The sequence below is a fragment of the Ranitomeya variabilis genome, chromosome 1, assembly GCF_051348905.1.
Source record: "Ranitomeya variabilis isolate aRanVar5 chromosome 1, aRanVar5.hap1, whole genome shotgun sequence".
Taxonomy (NCBI): domain Eukaryota; kingdom Metazoa; phylum Chordata; class Amphibia; order Anura; family Dendrobatidae; genus Ranitomeya; species Ranitomeya variabilis.
The window spans coordinates 1,001,509,440-1,001,532,666 of record NC_135232.1 but is presented as its reverse complement, the minus strand read 5'-3'; the positions used below and the strand labels follow the sequence as shown (position 1 = coordinate 1,001,532,666).

Below are 23,227 nucleotides of genomic sequence, written 5' to 3'. Positions count from 1 at the left end.
GCTCATATCTAAAAATAAATAATAGGAAAAAGAGAAGTGATTCAGATTTGTATGTATTTAATTTTTTTTTTTTTAAACTTTTTCCTTACTTCTTACTATACTTGTTAGTTCTCTTTGGGAGCATTTAACCTGCAATCATCAGATTGCTTGTACAGTATGCAGCAATACCACAATATTGTTATATTTTACCAAAATCAAGGTGTATTTGAAACCCTGTCACAGGCTGGGCTTTAATGGAGCTAGATATATGTTAATGATATGTAAATGGTGAAAAAATGTAAATGAATAAGATATCAAGTAGTGTCTAGACAAGCCATCAAAATTCAGAAATGACATTGGGCTATGAGCCAGATGTCCAGCTACAGGTGTTCCATTGAGAGCTGGTCACCAATATCAAAGGCTATCATGATACAGAATAAGGTAGCTGGAGGCTGGAAAGAAGGTCTATCCTCTTTAGCAATGAGTCACAATTTTGTCTCAGGTGAAATTACAGCCAAAGATTGTCTAAAGACCACATGGGCAATGCCAAGAAGAGGCCTTCACAAGAGAACATCACAATGCCACACTTTCTATGATCATGATGTGGGGTGGCATAATATATAGTAGCTGAATCACTCAAGTCTTTAGTCAATAGTTTGGCATTATATTGATTTGGATAAGGAACCAGGACATAATTGGTCAGAAATTACAAAGGGAGCTGCCAGCAACAGATTTTGATGATTTGTATGTCTAAGTACATTCAATATGGCAGAATAACCTTAGAAAATCATTAATATTCTGTTTGGTTGCATGCAAGGTATTGTAGGTAAGCATATTTCTGATCTAGGTGCTTATGCTTGACACTGCGTAAATTGAAATATTTTGAAAATGTTGCCTTCATTTTTCCATCTTTTTTTATATACAAGTATAAAAGCATAAAACAGCTCATGCTAGCTAAGCAACAGAAAGCATGAAAAGACTAAACATGAAACAATTCTATTTCAAATTAAAAGAAACTAAATATGCAGAAAAGGAGAACAAATATAATCTGACCTATAGTCACATTGTTTTTGATTCCAGCAGTCAAAATAGAATGATCTGTTCCTTTAATTCAACTGGTAAAAATATACTGAAAACTGACAGATCTATTAAATCATCCAGACATATCTGTTATGCCTCCAGTGAATGGGAAGCTTTTACCAGGGTTTTGCTATGAAATCTGAAGACATCATGTGTAGGGGTTAAACATGGATTTCAGCGATTTCTCTCTTGTCAAGTTTAGTGCTATGGTTTATTCTGTAAAGAATGTTTTAGCAACAGGAGCTTATCATGGCTCATACAAAGCAGTGCATAACTGGTAGTCCAACATGCCTCTTTCTATGATAAGCAGCTCACTGTCTACTGTATAGACATTGTATATAGAGCCTATGGAGGGCAGGGTTAGCTTTCTCAGCTCTGCTGCACAGCTAAATCTAAAATCTCTGATTGTGTGAGAACTCAGTAACCTAATTGATTCATCATTGGATTCAGCTTCTCTTAGCCAAGATTGTGCTTCTTGAGGTAGCAAAAATCTCCTGACAGATTCCCTTTAAGAAGGATCCCATTGCACAGTGTGAATTTGGCACATGCAGCAGAATGTTTAGGATGTCAAGTCATTAGGTGCTAACCAGAAACATTTAATCTACAGACATTTGTAAGATAACTTTAAAGGGAAGCAGTTATTAGTATAATGCTGCCGGAACCACTGTCAGTATGAGTCAGAGCCTAGATGTGTGACTGCAGTAAATCAGTATATAACACACACATTAGTATGTAATACACAGGAGAATATCACATATGCACATTTTTATACTGAACACTCATCAGTATGTAACATACATAAGAATACAACGCACATAAATAAGGCTATAACTCACATATGAGTATATAACGCCGGCGAGGTGAAAGATCTTGCATCCAATGATGGTTACATGATGTTGATTTCAACAAATGTTCTTCTGTACTTCTTACCTCAGAAATTGCACTGATAATGCAGGACTGGCTTTATGAGTGCAGCTTCTGGCTCGAAAAGTCTAGGGGCCACTTTTACGGATGGGTCCAAGGCAGTTGCACAGTTGTCCCAACCCCCAATACACACCCTGTATGCTCATGGGTCTAATGGCAGATTCTGTTTAACAGGAATTTATCATCCACATAAAAAGCACTAAAATCATGTCTGGCAGATTTACTGGAAACACCTTTACAAGGAGAAGATGAAGTTATATGTCATCGGAGCATTGAAGGAGGCCGCTACAGTCTCATTACACAGTGAACATGCTGCAATCACTCCGTGGCACATTGACAGCTGACTCTGCACACACATGTGGCACAGCAGGCTGTCAATCAAGGTGCAGATGAACAATTGTACTACTATAGTGAGTGGTGACTGTAATAACTCAACATGAAGAGCAGACTCACCAAAACCTTGTCAGATGACAAATGCAGTCGCAGGGTGCAGCAGGCCCCTGATAATAAATGCTAAAGCAACAGAGGTGCAAGCTACTGATGAGAGCAACCACCCACTCGCCCAAACATTAGAGGGGTTGGCTGCCTTGTAGCAAAAATGCACACAGCTAAGGCTTGCATAAGACACTATTCACACAGATAAATGTGATGCACAGTGTCTGGACAACCTATTGATCATGCCCATAGTATTAGCAGGCGGGCCGTCCTGCACTATATATATATACATGCAACACACAAGAAACAGCATAAAAGGGCCCAACTGCACCCTGCAAAAAGATGATAAAAAGTGCAAAAAAGATGAAAAATTAAATAATGTATATAATACATTAGATGAGGTGTTAGTTACAATTTTGCCCAAAATGGATAAGCTCTCAATCCAACATCAAGGGTCCTCATCAACTTGCATATCCTACTCTAATATCAAAAACAGCTAACATAGAAAAACTCAAAAAAACACAAGAAGAGCAGACTTACCAAAACCTTGTCAGATGACAAATGCACTCGCAGGGTGCAGCAAGCTGTCCAGACACTGTGCATCACATTTGTCTGTGTGAATATTGTCTTATGCAAGCCATACCTGTGTGCATTTGGGTGAGTGAGTGGTTGCTCTCATCAGTAGCTTGCACCTGTGCTGCTTTAGCATTTATTATCGGGGGCCTGCTGCACCCTGCGAGTCCATTTGTCATCTGACAAGGTTTTGGTGAGTCTGCTCTTCATGTTGTGTTTTTTTGAGTTTTTTTATGTTAGCTAACTATAATAACTCCCTGCACCTCCCAATTGCTGGGAACTAGTGGCTGCAGGGAGAATAAAGCTTGATTTTCTCTCTGTAAGGCCGGCGTCACACTGGCGAGTTAAACGGACGTATGAGCGCAGAAATTACATCCGTAAAATACGCATAACACACGGCACAATGATTCCCTATGTCCCAGCTCCTATCAGCCGTATTTTACGGATCCGTATTATACGGTCCTCTACGGCCGTACAAAATCGCAGCATGCTGCCTTTGTCACCGTATTGTGCAAATAAATCGCCAAAGTCTATGGGGGCGAGAAAAATACGGATTACACACGGACCAGCAGTGTGACTTGCGAGAAATACGCCAGACATCTCCAGACATCGCCAGGTGCAAGGAATTGTGACAAATAGGGTTGAGCGACTTTTGTTTTTTTAGGATCGAGTTGGGTTTTGTGAAACCCGACCTTCTCGAAAGTCGGATCGCGTGAAATCAGCCGATTCTACTGTAAAGTCGGGTTCCGGACCGGAATACGAAACCCAATGCAAGTCAATGTGGATTTTTTATTCTCTCTCTCTCTCTCTCTCTCTCTCTCTCCCCTCCGTGCAAAGCATATGTTGTGTTTGACTGCGGAAATCACTGCAGCCCAAACGGTAATATGGCTCTATGACGCCGCAGAAACCAAACCGGAACCTATGTCATCACGCTGCCCACACTCCTTAATTGGCTGAAAAAATGGCGGGGAAGGCGTCATACGATCCGCGACTTTGGCGCCAAGATCGCGTACCGCATGGCCGACCCCACACAGGGATCGGGTCGGGTTTTATGAGACGCCGACTTTGACAAAAGTCGGCGACTTATGAAAATGACCGATCTGTTTCGCTCAACCCTAGTGACAAACACTCAATCTTGAATCTCAGACATGCTAATTAGCTGAAAACGCCCCACACACATCCAGGAAGTCTGGTTCTTGCCTCCACGGAGTTGCAAGCAGCATGTCCACCATTATAAACGTTGATATGCTCCTCATCCTGGTCCAAGAAAGGCCAGAAATCTGGGACCAGCGGGATGCAAATTATTCCAACAGGGTCAGGAAAGAGGCAGCATGGCGTGCGATATGTGGGATCTTATTCTCTGACTATGGCCAAAGGCCACCTGCGGAGCAGACCCAACTTTGTAAGTACAATAATGTCTTAACATTATGTCTCCTTCAAAAATGCTTGCTCGAACTTTTTTGTTTCAAAATTAGACTTTAAAAATTTGTATTCGGATATGATGGCAACTTTATGTAACAAATCAAAGATGATTAACATGATATAGTGTTAACGGACATAGCTAATATTGATGTTGCGTTGTGTCCTATTTTCAGAAGCAAGAAACTAGTACAGAGGGTTGTGGGCCATGTTATTTTATTCTGTCCTAATTGAGGTCTTACTTTAGGATAATAATTTCCTAATGCTTTTGAAGTATCGTCTTTCAAATCTCCAGAAATGTAACTCCGCAGGGACAGGGAACGCTCCCCTCAGTACCAGTCTGTCACTGTAAACTTGTTTACTGTAAAGGCTATCTAGAACCCTGTATGTAACCCCTTTCACATGTACAGCACCATGGAATTAATGTTGCTATCTAAACAACTAATACTAAGATTATTTATCTATCAATGCCAACTGTTTTAAGCAATGTTCAGAATGAGGGCTTGGTAATAACAAAATGTTGGACCATGTCATTGCAGTGGATGATGTTATGAGAAGATGGCGCAGCATCCGGGACCAGTACCGGCGGGAACATCAGATGCGTGCAAGAAGTGGGTCAGCAGCACCACCAAAAAAAAGAAAATACATCTATTATGACCGTCTGTCGTTTTTGGATGGCAGTATGGATTTAAGGCAGTAAGTCCTAACCACACCACACTTTTTTTTTTTTTTTTTTGGGGGGGGGGTTATGGTTATTCCATGCCACTTTGGATGTAAAGGAGTGGTAAAGATATGCCAAATAAAAATGGCTATCAATAATTGCCCAAATATGGGCCAGGATGAGAGAGGACCCTGGCCGCCAAGCCTCACAAGCTCAAACAAGGGATGGGTGACAATACAGTAGGCGTGGGTCCAGCTGTTCATTCTTTTTTTATTTTCATATGTGGTTACTGCAGGTTATGTGATTGTTGTAAGAGGTGTGTCTTCACTCTGTTTGTGTAGCTTTTCATTGGTAGGCGACAGTATGATGTGTTGTGGTAGTATTTGCATCAGTTTGGGTGACTCACGGGATAAATCTTGGATCCCATTGTGTGAATAGCATCTAACATGGGTTTTTTTAATGATATCTATTGAGGCTCTGATTTTTTTGGACATATCTTTACTGACATGAGGTCACAGATGTTTGCGAAAAGAATGTCTAATAAATATTGACCGATTTCCTGTTTTCTTTTTGTCTTTATTGTTTAATTACAGAACACAGTCCAACCTCACAGAGAGGGAGACCGGGTCGGATTCGGAAGCAGTAATTGATCCGGTTGGTGGGGATGAAGAGGTGGCAGGCCCATCTTCTTCATATGATCACTCCATCATTCCGAGACCAACTGCTCCAGCATCCCAAGACACAGCACCAAGTGGACAAGATCCAGACCCACCACCCTCAGCAGCACATGAACCTGCAAGCCAGGAGGAGCAAGGCCAGAGCAGCAGTCCTACTGGCCCACCGGTGTCATCCCCACAGGCAGCTGTGCCTTTAACCAGAGGGCGCCGAAGGAGAGAGGTGCAAGCGACAAGGAGGGATGTGGACGCAGGTGTCCTTAATTATTTGTCCAGGGCAGGTACGGATGATGGTGAGGAGGCCTTTTCTCGCAGCCTTGCCCGCTACCTTCGCCCCCTTCCCCATGAGGTGAGGCTACGTGTGAGAGGGTGCATGCAAATCCTGATTGATTTAAGCACCCCTCCAAATAACCCCTATGAGGTATTTGAATTCATTGAGAGAAGGCAGCTTGCACCAACAAACCTCTTGCGCCTTCAATTTCCTCAACAGGGGCAGGATCAATCCGGATTTGCACCACCTACTCCACGTAGGCCTCCACCTCAGCCCATCCCACCTCAAAATATGCAAAGGCCTGCACTGCAACAAATGGCAGCCTACAACCCTCATTCCCAATATGGCCACTTTTCCAGACCCAGTGATGTAGGCTGGTCCCAACCTGGGTTTGGACAACATGGCCATTTTGGGATGGGGTATGACTACACCCAATATCTGCGTCAGCAGGAGTTGCAGCGTGAATTTATTTATGGCCAACAACAAAATGCCCAATATGGACAAGGGCAGAGTTCCGCTCCGCAACCAACTGCATCCTCACAGGATCAAGGACAAGTGGCGCAACCAAGGCACCCTGAACAGGACCCCCAGCTGCCCCTATCTCCCCCCCCTACTTACAGGGATCTTTAATTTCTATTTTCTTTTGGTTGAGGTCCATATATGTTCAGCCAAACCATGGCTGTTGTTGTTTAGTATTGTCAGGATTGTTTATTTGGTTTGTTGTTTATACCCAAAAACAAGCTAAAACAAAAAATATGGTGGCAAGTTGCCCTACAAATTTTGACTCAGTTTTCCTTAAACCAAAAATTCGAAAGAAAAATGATGTTTGTGGACTAATCATTTCAACACCCCACACATATGGTCTGCGCCAAATCTGGAAATTAATGAAATCAAACACACACGTTACCGTTTAAAATGGCATAATAAATTGTATTTAACAAAGATAAGGGCAACAAAAAAAAATCTCAAATGAGACACAGCATAATCTTGCCAGGGAGTGGCACCAGGAGGAGAGACAAAATAATTGGTGAAAACATCCCTAACTTTTATGCCAGTAAGGGGACGGCGCGTTGGAGGGCCATGTGGTGTAGGCCGAATCACATTGCTCAACATGTGTTCACCAATAGCATCTGATGAGCAATCATGTAAGCGGGTGTAATTGTGCAAAATTACACACGCTTTGATCACTTCGTTCACTGAAGTTTCACCGAGCTGAATGGCAGACTGGAGGACACGCCATTTGGCCACCAGAATCCCAAAGGCACACTCCACCAGTCTCCGCACCCGAGAAAGCCGTAAATTAAATATTTTCCTCCGGTGGTCGAGGTTGCGCCGTGGATAAGGCCTCATGACATGTCTGGTTAGTTGGAAGGCTTCATCTCCAACAAAAACAAAAGGCACTGCTTCCGCACTGGAGCCTGGGAGTTGTTGTGGCGGTGGGAGATCTAACAGGTTGTCACATAGCCGCCAACCCATAATGGACGAATTGAAGACCTCAGAGTCTCCAGTTCGCCAATAGGCCCCAATGTCTACAATTATAAACCTGTAGTTACTGTCAACTACAGCTAACAGAACTACAGAGAAAAACTGCTTATAATTATAGAATTGGGAGCCAGAGTTCGGCGGCTTACATACCCTGATATGTTTCCCATCCACGGCTCCAATGCAGTTAGGGAAGTCACAATTTTGCTGGTAACCACGGGCTATTTGTAGCCAATCAGACTGCTTTGGCTCAGGCATAACAAGGTCTTTCATTTTCTCCCATATTTGGCGACAGGTTACACGTACAATGCCAGAAATTGTTGAGCGTCCGATTAAAAACTCAAGGTGAAGTCCCGCATATGACAAGCCTGTTGTCAGGAAGCTGAAAAATGAAAAAAAAAATATTAGTTATGTTAAACCAGTACACACAAAACATTACTAGGCCCTTTTTTGGCAGGATAAGGTCTTCCAAAAAAAAAAAAAAAAAAGTCAACTTGACTCTTAACTTTTGGTAAAGCTTAGATATATGTTTGTGACCTACTGTCCACATATACCTTGAAAGAACTGATAAAAAACAACTGGTTTAAAAGTAAAAAAAAACAGTATGTGAGGATGGTGAATATGTAATACATACCGTAAGGTTAGGAGAAGACGCTCCTCTGCGGATATGGCTTTGCGCAACCTTGTGTCCTGATATGTTATAGCGGGACGTAAAATCTCCAACAATCTATCAAATGTTGGGATGGTCATCCGACAGTATAGATAGAATTTATCGGGATGTTGCCGCAGAGCTGTATAGAGCCTGTTGAAATGGCCTTTAGTGAGGCGTTTCATGAGAAGAAGATGCACCCACATTCTTGTTCTCCTTCTTCGCGGATCAGCAATAACTGGATATGGCTGCCCAAAGCGACGTGACAAGAGCCAGTTATACAAAACCCGCTGGGTTGGGGTGAAGTGAAGGAGGTCAGACATGCTGCAAAGGTTTAGAAAATACACCAACAAATGCACAAGCACCAAATGGCCATATGGGAGGGTGGCACCTGTTGTCGAGGCCTTAAATAGGGTTTCTGAGGCTGATTTAAATCAATTACAGCCTCCAAAACCGTTAAATGTCCATTTTGGCAGGTTGCGTGAAAAAAACGCATTACGGTAGGCATACGGATTGCATATGCAACATTACATGCGCAAAATACGCTGACACACCCTGCCTACGGATCACTATTTTGGGAACATTTCTCCGTATTACGGCTGTATTACGGCCGTAAAAAACGGACCGTATTGTCTTACGCTGAGTGTGACGCCGGCCTAACCGCTGCTCCAGTAAGTCTATTAGACATGATTTAAAGTCAACTTCCCTGCATGTTATCCCTATATCTACAGGCAAATCTTTTTTGGATATAATTTGGATGCAGAATATGATTTTAAATTGATTTAATACAATTTTTGGTTTTCACTCCTCAAAGATGGATCTACCTCTTCCTCATTTATTTTCCATCTTTGGCTGTGCAGATTTGTCTAGATTATCCTGTGTGAAAAGCATCAAATGAAGGGAAAATTTAACAAGTGAATAAACTGAAATTTACATTCAGTACTTATTACTGGATAAATATAAAGTTCTTTTTAAAGTATAATAACATAATGAAAGATGCATTTAACAGTAATATTTACTTACTAGAGAAATTTCACTTTCATTCTAGAACTTTTATAAAAAAATAATTAAAACTGTCGTGAAGTGAACATTCTGATGATTATGATGAAGATGACTAAGATGATAATGGAGCCGAACATCTGTGAGTATCACAGAAATATTTATTATGCATAAAACGACCTGCGGGTCCCATTGTTTGCTGAAATAAAACATTTTATTAAAAATTGGACTTTGTTTTTGTGGCCAAACATTAAATGCAAAGCTTTGTTTCTACAAGCTAATATTTTACAAGAGGAGAAATCAGTGCCATTCACTTTAATAGATAGTGTATACTTTCTTCAATGGCCATTTTATAGGAGAGTTCATCATTTATGTTCTTACCTTACTTCCTTTTAACTATGTTTTGTTTTAATTGACAGGCTCATTTGTTTGTGACCTTGAAGGAACAATGGAGTGCTGCAGTCATACTTGCAGCAATATAAAGCAGTACAATATTTTTAAGCTCTTTGCTTATGAACAAAGACAACTTGCTAAAGACAAATCCAACTATGTTAAAACAGTAACTGGAGTTCCATTGCTTTTCTCTTGTTATAGTAGATCAGTTGCGCTAAACACAAATCATGTATCTATTTAACCCTTTAAGGGCCAGGGCATTTTTAATTTTTGCACATTCCTTCCAACTTTTTTTCCATGCCTTCCTTCAAGAACCATAATTTTATATTTCTCTGTCAACATGGACATGTAAGGGCTTATTTTTTGTAGAATGAGCTGTAGTTTTGAATGGCACCGATTATTATACCATATAATGTACTGAAACATGGGAAAAAAATTCCAAGTGTGATGAAATAATGAAAAAATGCCAAACATTGTTTTTTGGATTTTGTTTTTAGGGCATAAGTTATGAGGCACAGTTAACATAGAAACATAATTCTAAAGGTCAGTATTACTATGACAATACCAAATATACAAAGTTACATAGGTTGAAAAAAGACCTCAGTCCATCAAGTTCAACCTTTCTCCACCAATTGTACATTTTGTCACTAATTTAACTATAAACCACAATGATATGTGTACTGAGGAAATCATCCGGCCCTTGTATAAAAGCTGTTATAGTGTCTGCCATTGCTACCTCTTGTGGCAATACATACCATATTCTGACTGCTCAAGCCATAAAGAACCCTTTCCCATTTAGTTGCCGGAATTGCCTTTCTTCCACCCGTAATGAGGGCACCCTGGTCCTTAGTATGGTGTTTGGAAGGAATAAATCATGTGCCAGTGTTTTGTACTGATCACACATATATTTATACAGGTAAATTAGATGTCCTCTGAGGTGTCTTTTTTCTAAGCTAAACAAACCCCACATTTCCAACCTCTCATCATGTGAGAGGCCTTCCATCCCTTGTAATAATCTAGTTGCCCGCCTTTGAACTGACTCTAACTTCCAAACATCCTTTTTAAAATGTGGAGCCCAAAACCGGATCGCATATTCTACATGTGGCCTTAAAAGTGATTTATAGAGGGGTAACAAAACGTTTGCATCATTGGATTTTTTCTCTGTTTTTATACACCCTAAAATCTTGTTTGCCTTTGCGGCTGCTGTTTGACATTGAGTACTGCTACTAGTAACCATAATACCCAAGTCCTTCTCCTGTAGTGACGAGTATACTCCCATTTAATGTATATACAGCAATAGGATTACTCCGTCCTAGGTGAATTACTTTACATTTAGCAATATTAAATCTCATTTGCCAAGTGTTTGCCAATTCAGTTATCTTATTCAGATTGTTTTGCAATATTGTAATGCCAAGGTCAGATTTTAGTATCCTACATAGTTTTGTCGTCAGTAAAGACTGACACTTTACTCTTAATCCCATCCACAAGGTAATTAATAAAGAGATTAAAAAGAATTAGTCCTAGCACAGATCCCAATTTGTTGTCCCTTTAGGGGTATTAAACCTATGATCAATTCTTGTTTGAATTGAAAGCTATTCCAGTAGTCCGGATCCATGGGTGTATTTCTCATATGAAGTTCAGTCTTGGTTGTCGTAGTAACCCATCAGTCCTAGTCGCATGTGGGGCCTATGAGAGCCAATGTGCATGGCATCAGCGTGTATTCAGAGATTGACAGGGGCATGTAAATGGTTAACAGCATGACAGATGTCAGCTATATAACATAGTTCATATCTATCACATGTGGAGGAAGCTCAGCTCCTTAGCCTCCTTCACATCTGAGGACCCCTTCCAGAATGTGAATCTAACATTCTTTTCTTTGTAGGGATTAATCTAATTTCAGGCAATAAATGTTGATTGCTTTTTTCATTCTGCACGTTTGTCCCCGATAGAATAAAAACTCTTATGTTCACCTCACATGCTGTTGGCATTCCAGCAGTGTTGGCACTCACATTCCCGGGGGTCACATGAGGTTGTTATGTCACATGAGCCCTGTGTCCAAACACCGCTGGCATCACTGTCTCTGCCTCCCGATATATAAGTAATTTAGAGGAAGTGAAAGCTGTCACTGGCTGCTCACTTCCTCTTAATTACATATAGGGCTGAAGGTAATGACAGTGACATCAGTGGTGATTGGGCGCTGGGCTCGCATGACAGAACTGCTGCTGAAATGGATTGAGCACCTAAGTATAAATGTTTTTTTTTGTGGGGGCCAAACATGGGGAATGAGAAGAGGTTGTACAAGTAGTGGACAACTTTTCTAACCAATAAAATAAACTTCATAATCAAGATTTGTATCACTATATTCACTAAACATATTCTGAGATTCTAGAGTCAGAGTAGTCTGTGAAATTTAAAAGGAATCTGATATTATCGGCTATAAATCTAACCTCATGCTCTTGCAGGCAATTTAATGATGATAATAATAAAGTTGTTTGTTAAACTGTATGATTTATCATTTCGACAGAGCTAGAAACTTGTTTGCTTATATGGGAAACCATTACACTGAGTCATCAGAGTGATGCTTCATCCTGACCAAGTCACCAAGTCATCCATGGAAATGAATGCATTTTCGTTAGATCAATCACGCCACAGCTTTGTAACATCACCGTAGAGATCTTTGGAATTCAATGAAGCTCTGTCATGAGCAATGAGCCAAGTTGTTCATGAAGCCTGACAGACGTTCTGAGGCAGAACCATAAAAATAGCATGCACTGGATTTCAAAGATTTATTGTGGCGCTATCAAAAAAGAGTGGGCATGTTTTGATTGGTGACTTAAGTACTTGGCCAGGAAGCTGTACTGCTCCGGTTACTCAAGGTAAGGATTTTACATGCAAAGTAGCAAGTTTTTTTATTTATAACTATGCAAAATGACAAATCATACAGCTTACCTACAATACACCATTGTTATTATCGATTTGCTGAGGTCAGGTATTCTTTAATAATATGTTGTGGACTACTCCTACATAAACATCAGCTTACAAGGTGAGCCCAAAGGATTTACTGTAGAAGACCAAAGTCATATATAAAAGTAGATTTTATTTAGCAATGATTAGAAAGTCAAGAAGTGACAAGAAAAACAGTCCTTAGTAAATTCATTCAAAATACTAGAAGGTCACAAACAACTTACAAACATTACAGGATGTATCCAAATGTGAAGATGAAAACTACATATTACATGAGGACCAGTTCCAATGTCTTGTAAATAATTTAGCATAAAATTCACAAGTATACAGGGCAGTGCATGTCGGTGTTGCTAAAGTTTTTCCCCCAAAACAGCTGTAAGAGAATCTCTGCTTTCTTATATTAGATGATATTATTTGCATAAGCTTTTTTCAGAGCTATCGGTATGTCCTGTCCTACTCCCTTACAGTGCCTTGTGAAAGTATTCGGCCCCCTTGAACTTTTCAACTGTTTCCCACATATTATGCTTCAAACATAAAGATACCAAATGTAAATTTTGGGTGAAGAATCAACAACAAGTGGAACACAATTGTGAAGTTGAACGAAATTTATTGGTTATTTTAAATTTGTGTGGAAATTCAAAAACTGAAAAGTGGGGCGTGCAATATTATTCAGACCCTTTACTTTAAGTGCAGAAAACTCACTCCAGAAGTTCATTGTGGATCTCTGAATGATCCAATATTGTCCTAAATGTCTAATGATGATAAATATAATCCACCTGTGTGTAATCAAGTCTCCTTATAAATGCACCTGCTCTGTGATAGTCTCAGGGTTCTGTTTGAAGCACAGAGAGCATCATAAATACCAAGGAACACAACAGACAGGTCCGTGATACTGTTGTGGAGAAGTTTAAAGCTGGATTTGGATACAAAATGATTTCCAAAACTTTAAACATCCCAAGGAGCACTGTGCAAGCGATCATATTGAAATTGAAGGAGTATCATACCACTGCAAATCTACCAAGACCCGGCCGTCCCTCTAAACTTTCATCTCAAATGAGGAGAACACTGATCAGAGATGCAGCCAAGAGGCCCATGATCACTCTGGATGAACTGCAGAGATCTACAGCTGAGGTGGGACAGTTTGTCCATAGCACAACAATCAGTCATACACTGCACAAATCTGGCCTTTATGGAAGAGTGGCAAGAAGAAAGCCATTTCTCAAAGATATCCATAAAAAGTATTGTTTAAAGTTTGCAGCAAGCCACCTGGAGGACACACCAAAGATGTGGAAGATGGTGCTTAGGTCAGATGAAGCCAAAATCAAACTTTTTGGCAAAAATGCCAAACAATATGTTTTGCGTAAATGCAACGCAGGTCATCACTCTGTACATACCATCCCCACTGTCAAACATGGTGGTGGCAGCATCATGGTTTGGGCCTGCTTTTCTTCAGCAGGGACAGGGGAGATAATTAAAATTGATGGGAAGATGGATGGAGCCAAATACAGGACCATTCTTGAAGAAAACCTGTTGGAGTCTGCAAAAGACCTGAGACTGGGACAGAGATTTGTCTTCCAACAAGACAATGATCCTAAACATAAAGCAAAATCTACAATGGAATGGTTCACAAATAAACGTATCTAGGTGTTAGAATGGCCAAGTCAAAGTCCAGACCTCAATCAAATCGAGAATCTGTGGAAAAAGCTGAAAACTGCTGTTCACAAACGATCTCCATCAAACGTCACTGAGCTCGAGCTGTTTGCCAAGGAAGAATGGGCAAGAATTTCAGTCTCTCGATGTACAAAACTGACATACCCCAAGTGACTTGCAGCTGTAATCATAGCAAAAAGGTGGCGCAACAAAGTGTTAAGTTAAAGGGGCTGAATAATATTGCACGCCCCACTTTTCAGTTTTTGAATTTCCACAAAAATGTAAAATAACCAATAAATTTCACTCAACTTCACAATTGTGTTCCACTTGTTGCTGATTCTTCACCAAAAATTTGCATTTGGTATCTTTAGGTTTGAAGCACGATATGTGGGAAAAGGTTGAAGAGTTCAAGGGGGCTGAATACTATTGCAAGGCACTGTATATATACAAACATCTACTTGTTGATTATGCACAAGTTCATTGGCACATGCTGACTGAGATCCAAGCACAACTTTCAGTCATAGCTACTGTGTGTGCGTGTCAGAGGAAAAAGGGTCCTTTTGTCATAATTGTCAAATACGCACCACCACAGTGCATTCAGGCACCAAGGTCATGGCGCGCATGCGCACACTGGCAGCTCTCTTAATGAAGTTCACAGAAGTACACCATATTTCATAAATCCTTTACAATGAATATGTAAACTAGCATAAAGTGCCATTGGGAGAAGGAAGAAGAGAATATATACGATTCATTAGATAATTTATTATAAGGCCTAATCAGCAATAATTCATTAAGCCCATAGATAAAATCTGCATTGCTTTTCAAGGTTTATAAAATCTAATTAGCATTCAGAAGCACATAGAAAATTCTAATAGAGATTCCTAGACGCCACCTAAATTATAAAACACCATTCAAGGACAAGCTTGGCATCATTATTTTATGTGAACACATAGGCTCATTACCATATCTGGCTGCAGGATAATTGTCACATGAACTGCACCTAGAAAGCTGCTCTAACATTCTTGTTTAAACAAGGAGGCACCAGAAGCAATTATATGCCACAAGCCACTTTAAATACCATTACTTAAAGGCTTCTCTGACAGTTATATAATAATTCTTACATATAATAGTATTGTAATGGGTACAAGATGCTTATGGATATAGATTGATGCTAAAGGTAATTACTACTGTATGTGAATTTGTGCTAATATAAAAATATATATTTCTCCCCATCTCTTGCCATTTTATTTATGGCATGGTGGGAAGAAATTTACATATTTACAGAGGATAATCCATTTCTCCCATACCTTAGTTGGTATGGGAGATATGTGGATGATATGGCAAGGTGATGTGACTCAATTTTCTTATTTCATATTTTACTAGAATAATAACAAATGTAACTTGCGTTTCACTTGCGGCACTCCATCAAATGAGGTCCCCTTTCTAGACGTGCTTATCACAGGCAGCAACATAACACACAGGGTTAATACCTCTCTTTACAGAAAAAATAATTCTGGTAACACGATCCTGATGTCTTCAAGCACACATTCCAGACACACCATTTATGCGATTCCTAGGGGTGAGCTCACTAGAGCAAAAAGAATCTGCTCCAATTTTCACAGGGAAAGCAGTGCTATCACCAACAGGCTGCTTGACAGGGGACAGAAAAAAACCATTATAAAACACGCACTCAAAAATGTTTCCAAAATCCCACGTGCTGATTTATTGCTCTCTGATAACATAAATTTAAATGATATTCCTGAAAGACAGGTTACGTTTTCCGTCTCTTATAGCAGTCAGTATATCAAAATTAGGCAGATAATACTCAAATATCTCCCTGTAGTTAATCAGGATAAATCCTTATTTACAATCCTCCACAATGGAGTAGTGGCTAGGAGAGGTTGCACACTGGGAAATATACTCTCTCCCAGTATGGTGCATCAAGACAAAACTCCCACATCATGGCTATCAATAAAAGGCTTTTACAAATGCTCTGGTAACACATGTAATGTCTGCCAGTTTGCAGACAATAAGAGAGCTACTTTTTCTTCCAATCACAACATCATTTATGAAATAAAATCATTTATCAATTGTGATTCTGATCATGTTATATACTGCATAGAGTACCAGGCATGCAACATTCGTTACATAGGTTATAGCACAAGAAAAATTAGGAAGAGACTTTCAGAACATATAGCTAATATAAATAACAATAATTCAGGTTATTCTGGAGCCTCTAAACATTTCATTTCTGTGCACAAAGGCGATTTATAAAATTTCTCATTTTTCGGCATTTTCCAGCATAGAAAGGGTTAATCAGTCACCAAGAGCACTGCGGGAAGCCTTTTGGATTTTGACCTTAGACACCAAACATCCACATGGCATGAATTATAGCAATGACCATTTTTATATCTATTAAAAACTATGTGGTAATATAAATTACAAATGTATGCAATTTTGATATGCTTTGAAAAGAGAGATTTATGCTATGTGTGTCCAGCTGTTTTTCCAATGTCATTAATTGCTATGCTTGTGATTGGTTCCTTGCTATATATATACTTGTCCATTTATCTTGTGTTAGATCCTATGACTAAGGGCGCCGTGGTGCGCCAGAAACGCGTCAGGTAGAGAGTCTCTTTCTCTCTTTTTTTAAAATAGTTTTTTAAAATGTTCAAATAAAATTGAAATTTTACTTCAACTGGATGGACGTGCTGGAAACTCCCCTCCTTCTTCCTCAATATAAAAATATACTCCTACATTCAATCCTTTTCTACTGTGAGACCATACTAATGTAAAATACTGAACGTGTGAACGTGGCCTCACACATAGAAGATATAAAAAAAGAAATCCAACTTTAAATAATTGTCCTTTTTGTCTCAATGAAAGAGTACTTTAAATTAAATATTACACATGAGCTACAATTTCAGTAGAACTTTAATATGAAAAACACTAGGTCGGAAGGTATTTATTTAATTGACAATTTAATTTTCATGACAATTGAAATGAAAACTAGTAGGGAAGTCATTCTATTAGAACAGAAAAAAACTCATTTTCTGCAAATAATCCAAGGATTTTCTTCCATCATGTTTTCAGGTTGGAAATCTACTGAAACAAATCTCTAGAAAAATAATACATGTTTTGTTGAATATTGCTAGGAAAGGCACAGCATGGATATCAGTTCACAGACAGAAGTCAAACATCTGAGAAACGAATGGATTCTTGTACTTTCTATTTAAATGCAACCGTATATTTTCATTTCAATGTCACCATGCCGTTCATCAAAAACACATTGTATTGTACCAAGGCTGTAGGTAGAAGGATGGTCCAGAGTAAGAGTCCCACGCAAATTGATAATTGCTGTATGTGACAGGAAAGCTCTCAGGACTTCCATTAAATATTCACTAGTCTGTGGCCAAAAGAATATCATTTTGGCTTCAAACAAATTGGTATATATCAGTATACCTTTTTTATTCTGTATGCATCAGTCCACTGTAGTACTCCATGCGGAGGCATTCAGTAAAAAACCACATACTATGCGCTATGCAATTTGTAAATATGGGGACCTATGGAAAATGAGTGCCACCGTTTACTTATATATAGTTGTGTCTTTCAGAGGTATCTGTGGGATATATCCTTTTGCCGATTTACTAGTTTTATTTGACACTTTGAACACAGGATCACAGCAGCTAAAAGAAGAAGAGCAATACAAATCTTAAACTGTAGTTCCTTAAAGGGAAACTGTAATTTCCCCAAATGCTAATTACCTGCAGATATAGGGTTAAACTGTAGGTTAACTGTGTATCTATGCTGTCAGGTCACCTTACGGAAAGTGTGGCTGCCAGGAGGAAATGAATTTATTTCCTCCTGGAAGCTGCCGGCTTTCAGTCATAGAGGCCTGTCGGCGCATATTCAGCCATCGATCTGTACATCCACAGTTTGATTGACAGCTCACCCTAAAGCACATCTGTTTAGATCATATGAATATATACAATGAAATTTACAAGTGTCCTCTATTATATGTAGAAAAAGTTTCAATTTACACCATCTATGGCCTATTTTGAAATGAGTATACGCTATAATTATTTGGCATACTAATAGAAATTACTAATGGAAATTAACTAGAATATACAAATGGAAAAAAAATGTAATACTATAAACACAATTCTCAGACATAATAATATTTATGCTAGATATATTGGAGTAGTATAGAAGTATAGTAATTAAATGATATATTTTCAGGGACGAGAAACAGCACCCAAAGGCTTCGCAGGTGACTCCCTAAGGGCTTTGAAAGATCAAAAGAGGTATATATAGTCTTTATGGTACCGAAACAGTGGGGCATTTCAATTAACCCTTGGACCAGACAAGGAAAATGCTCCCTTCCAAACTAAGAGACAAATATATGATCGTATTACAATCTTGTCATTCTTCCATCCTGCTGTCCAATTAAATGAAATGCCTTCCGCAATAAAACATATCGAGGACAATCCTGACACACCATTTGAGAAAAAGTTAATAGGTTTATAAATTGTAAAGGAAAAATATCATTTCAGTAATACTCTCATTCTGAATGAGGCCTCAATGATACATTAGAGCATTCACCTTTTTCAATTTCTATATTTGTGAAATTTGTCTTTAAAGCTTTACAAATATAATACGCTGCTTTGTATATTCTTTATTAACACCTATTTTAATCAAATGTGTTTCAACAATATAGGAATACATGTTGAATCTCATATGTTTGGAATCTAATACGCTTTAGATCTCATACTAGCTCACATGGAGCAGTGCAAAACATTCAGGACAAAGCAAACTATATTATGAATAATTATATAAATGTACATCTTCAGTAGAGAACATGTAAGAAAATGTGGAAGTTTCAATATTTAAGACGTCTCAAATTGTATTTTTATACAATATATATTTATGAAAGGGAATATATCAGCAAGATTTTGATATGTAATCTGGGTTTTGCATGAGGTAGGGGGTTAAAGAATTTAATTAAACTATATGTCACTTATTATGCTGTTTACTTACAATGAAGATTTTATCGCCAGGAAATTATCAGTGCACAGACTAGCTCCCTCTTGGCAAATTGTTAGACCATTCCCCCTCCTGTGATAAGCAGTTCACTATCAACAGACTATGTACATGGAAAGCCTGGTGTGGATGGGGTCAGCCTTTTGAGCTTTGCTTCATACTACATCTAAAAATTCTGATTATGTCAGAACGACTACACCCAACAAAGTAAGTGAAACATTGCTGCAATTAGGGTCTCTTTACTACAATATGTTGCTCTCAGATGAGGGTGTAAAAACCTGGTGACAGATATCTTTTAACTCTGATGTATTGACAGTACTGAAAATGGTTTACCTAAATAGCTATTCCAGGATCAGCAGTTCCTTCTCATGAGCTATCTTAGATCATTTCTGAAGCCTGGTCATCTTGGCAGAAACAGACTTCTCTGCATGAACATGCAGTCACATATTCTGAGGCTGTAACTCTAAGACCCAAGCTTACTTACCAATGAATACTGCCTCCAGTGGATGGAGTTTTGTGCAGCTTGTTATCCCTGTCAGCACTGCACAAGATGCTTCCCTTCAACATCAGAAGCACAATACGGTACGATCAAGACTCAATACAACGTGGTCACATAGCTATCACATACCAGACTTTATTATACAAAGCTTGACAAGATGCCACACTCCTTTTGCTTCTCCATGTTGCTGCACTGCAATCAGCTGCAGGAAAGGCCAGACTATAGGAACATTCATTTAAATACAAAGCTCTACACACCTGAGCGGTACCGTAATAACACAAAGCAGCTGCAAGAGTACTGAAGCAAGTGGTGTATTTTACAGCATGCCAACCAGCTCTTGGATAACCCTACCACACAAGAATGATTGGAGGACATATCATAAAGGCAAAATGTCCATGAGTCACATGTAACAGCTGACTGTAGGTAGCTTTCTGGTGGGGCTTATAACCCCACATGTGTTGCAAGTATTGGACATTGAAATTCATCAGAGTGGACTCCACTATAAATTGCTTATAAAACTGAATTGGCTTAATGTTTTTCCACTTGTAATATTCCGACAATTCTACAGGATTCCTATCTTTGATTCCGTACAGAAAAATGTTAAATTAAGATATATTGAAGCCATGTAAAATCCTATTCAGGGACATAACAAATTGTTGGTGAATGCCACAATGTATATACGTAATATATAAATAAATATATATATATATATATATATATATATATATATATATATATATATATATATATATTCTGCTTTTAACTCTTAAGGAGTGAGCTAGTGATTCCATGAAGGACCAAGCAAAGTTTTCATTTTTACCTCCTCGTATTCTGTTCATTGTCACGTTTAAGTTTTCTGGCAATATAGCTGGATGAGGCCTTGTTATATGTTACATATTTTTAGGAACCATTTCAGTTGGCGAGTTGTCTCACACTTTGTTCCCAATCTTAGTTGCTCCACTCTGTCTTTCCATACTATAATCATTGGCGATGCTTTACCAGAGAACTTTTTATATTGCAATCAAATTTTGATGCTTTACCTGATGATTGGAGTCCATGAAGGTACCTGACTTGATTTTGTATTACTGAGCCTGCTTTTGACATTGCCTTAGTTGCCTAATAAAGCTGTTATCTCACTCTAGAGAATGTTTGTGTGTCATTTCACTCCTCCTTCCTATGGCTATTTCCTTACTAAACACTCATCACATTGTCTACCTTGACACACACTAACGGTCCTTTAGGTGATCATCCTTGTCTCTGAGGAGAAGCATAGGCAGGAACAATTAACCATGTATTGCCACTAATCATTGTCTTTTCTAGAAACTTTGAACTGGGATCTAAATCAGGAAAGTCCATATCTTTTTGAAGCGATTAAGGCCATGTGCACATGTTGAGTATTTGGTGAATTTTTTACCTCAGTATTTATGAGCCAAAACTAGGAGTGGAACAGTCAGAAGATAGATATAAAAGAAACACGTGCAACACTTCTGCATTATTTCCACACTCCTGGTTTTGGCTTACAAACATTGAGGTAACAAACTCACCAAATACTCAACGTGTGAACATGGCCTTAGGAATGCACCTATCTTCTGCTTCCTTGCATCCTGCTTTGCTGGGGTTCGCGCACTCCTGAAGACTGACAGTCCAGAGCGAGGTCTGCAATTGTGTGCTCTCTAATACTGCTGCGAGAATCTTGGGAAACTAAAGCTGCCTGGATCCAGCATTAGAGTAGCCCTTGCAACCTGGCTGGCAAACTGCTTTCAATTCTGAGCTCTTGCCCAGGAGAATAGCCACTTTGCAGTGGCCGATAACCTCGACCAAGAGCAGTTAACTATAAAATAAAAAATCACTCCAATCTTGTGAACAGAAAGACTTGTATAAGAAATAAATAGCACATTATTTTTACAACCACTTTGCAATTTTAAACATTAATAAATGTGAGTCAATACCATAAAGATTGAAGAACAGGAAGATTCCTAAGACTTTGCCAGCACTAACATGATTGTAGTTGAGAGAATTCACATCTTTAGTGAGAAACAACATCTGTATGACAGCACATTACTGTTTGTGCAATTAAAATGTACAGCAATTTGTTAAAACACAGCTATGACGTATCAGAAATTATTATTAGGCAGCCTTATTAAGCAGTTTTACAGAAGCAGGGCTGTCAAGATCTTACAACAGTCCCCCCAATCTCGATCCTGGGGCTCACAGGGACAGGACAAACAGAGCATTCTCCTATTTCACTCATCACAATCAGCACTGATTTGGGAGCCTCTTGGGCTATCCTAACAACTATGACTGTCCAGCACAGCCATACTCCTAATTGATTAGGCACTGAAATCAGCAATAGTGTCCATGAACAGCATCCAGTGGAAACTACATCCCACCAATCACATAACAACTGTTTTGTTTCCATAAACAGCACCACTCTTATTGCGGATCAGCCTAATTCATGTCACCCTTTTAGTCTAAACAAGCAAAACCCCTAAAAATATATTTGGGAACAATGAATAACATATTAAGACATACTTTTAACTATAATTTTAAAATGTTGCCCAACTTTCTCTCGTCAGACACATAATGCTTGTTATTAAGAAACTGTTATTTTTATTATATTTTCACATTGTTCTTCTTTTGTCATTCTTTGATGCTGAAATAATTTGATTATCCTATGTTACAATTACACATTGTATAGTTCTCAAAAATATACCATAGAATTTTTCACCAAGAAGGGAAAGTTGTGAAATTATTCAAATCACAGGATAGATTGAAATGCTAATGATATGCTAATCATGAAAAAAATAAAAACAAAAAATTCATAATATCTCAATTCATTCAGTAGCATACTTACACACCTTACCATGCTATCTATCAATGAACCAATTAATTGATTGTCTCAGCAATGTTTTGCCATGAAGAGTGCTCTTGGGTATGTAAATCATCAAAATACACTCTTAGCATCCTCTTTTGCAGATGGCAGCCAGCTTCATTTTAGTTCATTCCCTTGTGAAATACTATTCATGATGTTGTCCAAGTGGTCCCCGGACCAATATCTTGCTATCATTGTATCCAAGACAAAAGCGGCACTCATTGCTAAAGGATAAAACTTCATTCCAGCCTTCAAGATAGCCCTTTGAGAGTGCTGACTTGAAGTCAATGAAGAAACTTTCACAAAGAAATGTCAAATTGGTCCTATGCCCAGGGAACATGGCTGGAGTGGCATAGTGTACACTAGCCAGACCCATCTAGCCTTCATTCCAGGTAAACTAACAGCACAGCATTACATCGATTTGACCATTAAATCAGTTGCATTGCCATTTCTATAAAGTGTTCCTGAAGTGATTTTTTTAAATATCAACACCAGGCCCACTACTGTGAGCTGCTCGCATGGCCAAAATATGCTATCATGGCCTGCAGTGTCTCCGGACTTGTCTCTTACTGAACATTTATGGAATGTAATTAGTTGGCAACAGCAGAGGGATTTGATAGTTGTTACTCCTGATGATTTGTGTGCCCAGGTGCATTCAGCATC

The 23,227-nt window shown here is 38.9% G+C and overlaps 1 protein-coding gene across 1 annotated transcript in view; it reads right to left on the bottom strand.

The window, feature by feature from the left end:
• GALNTL6 (polypeptide N-acetylgalactosaminyltransferase like 6) overlaps window positions 1–23,227 on the bottom strand; it is a 2,887,171-nt gene that overhangs the window by 1,784,268 nt on the left and 1,079,676 nt on the right. The window lies entirely within an intron of this gene.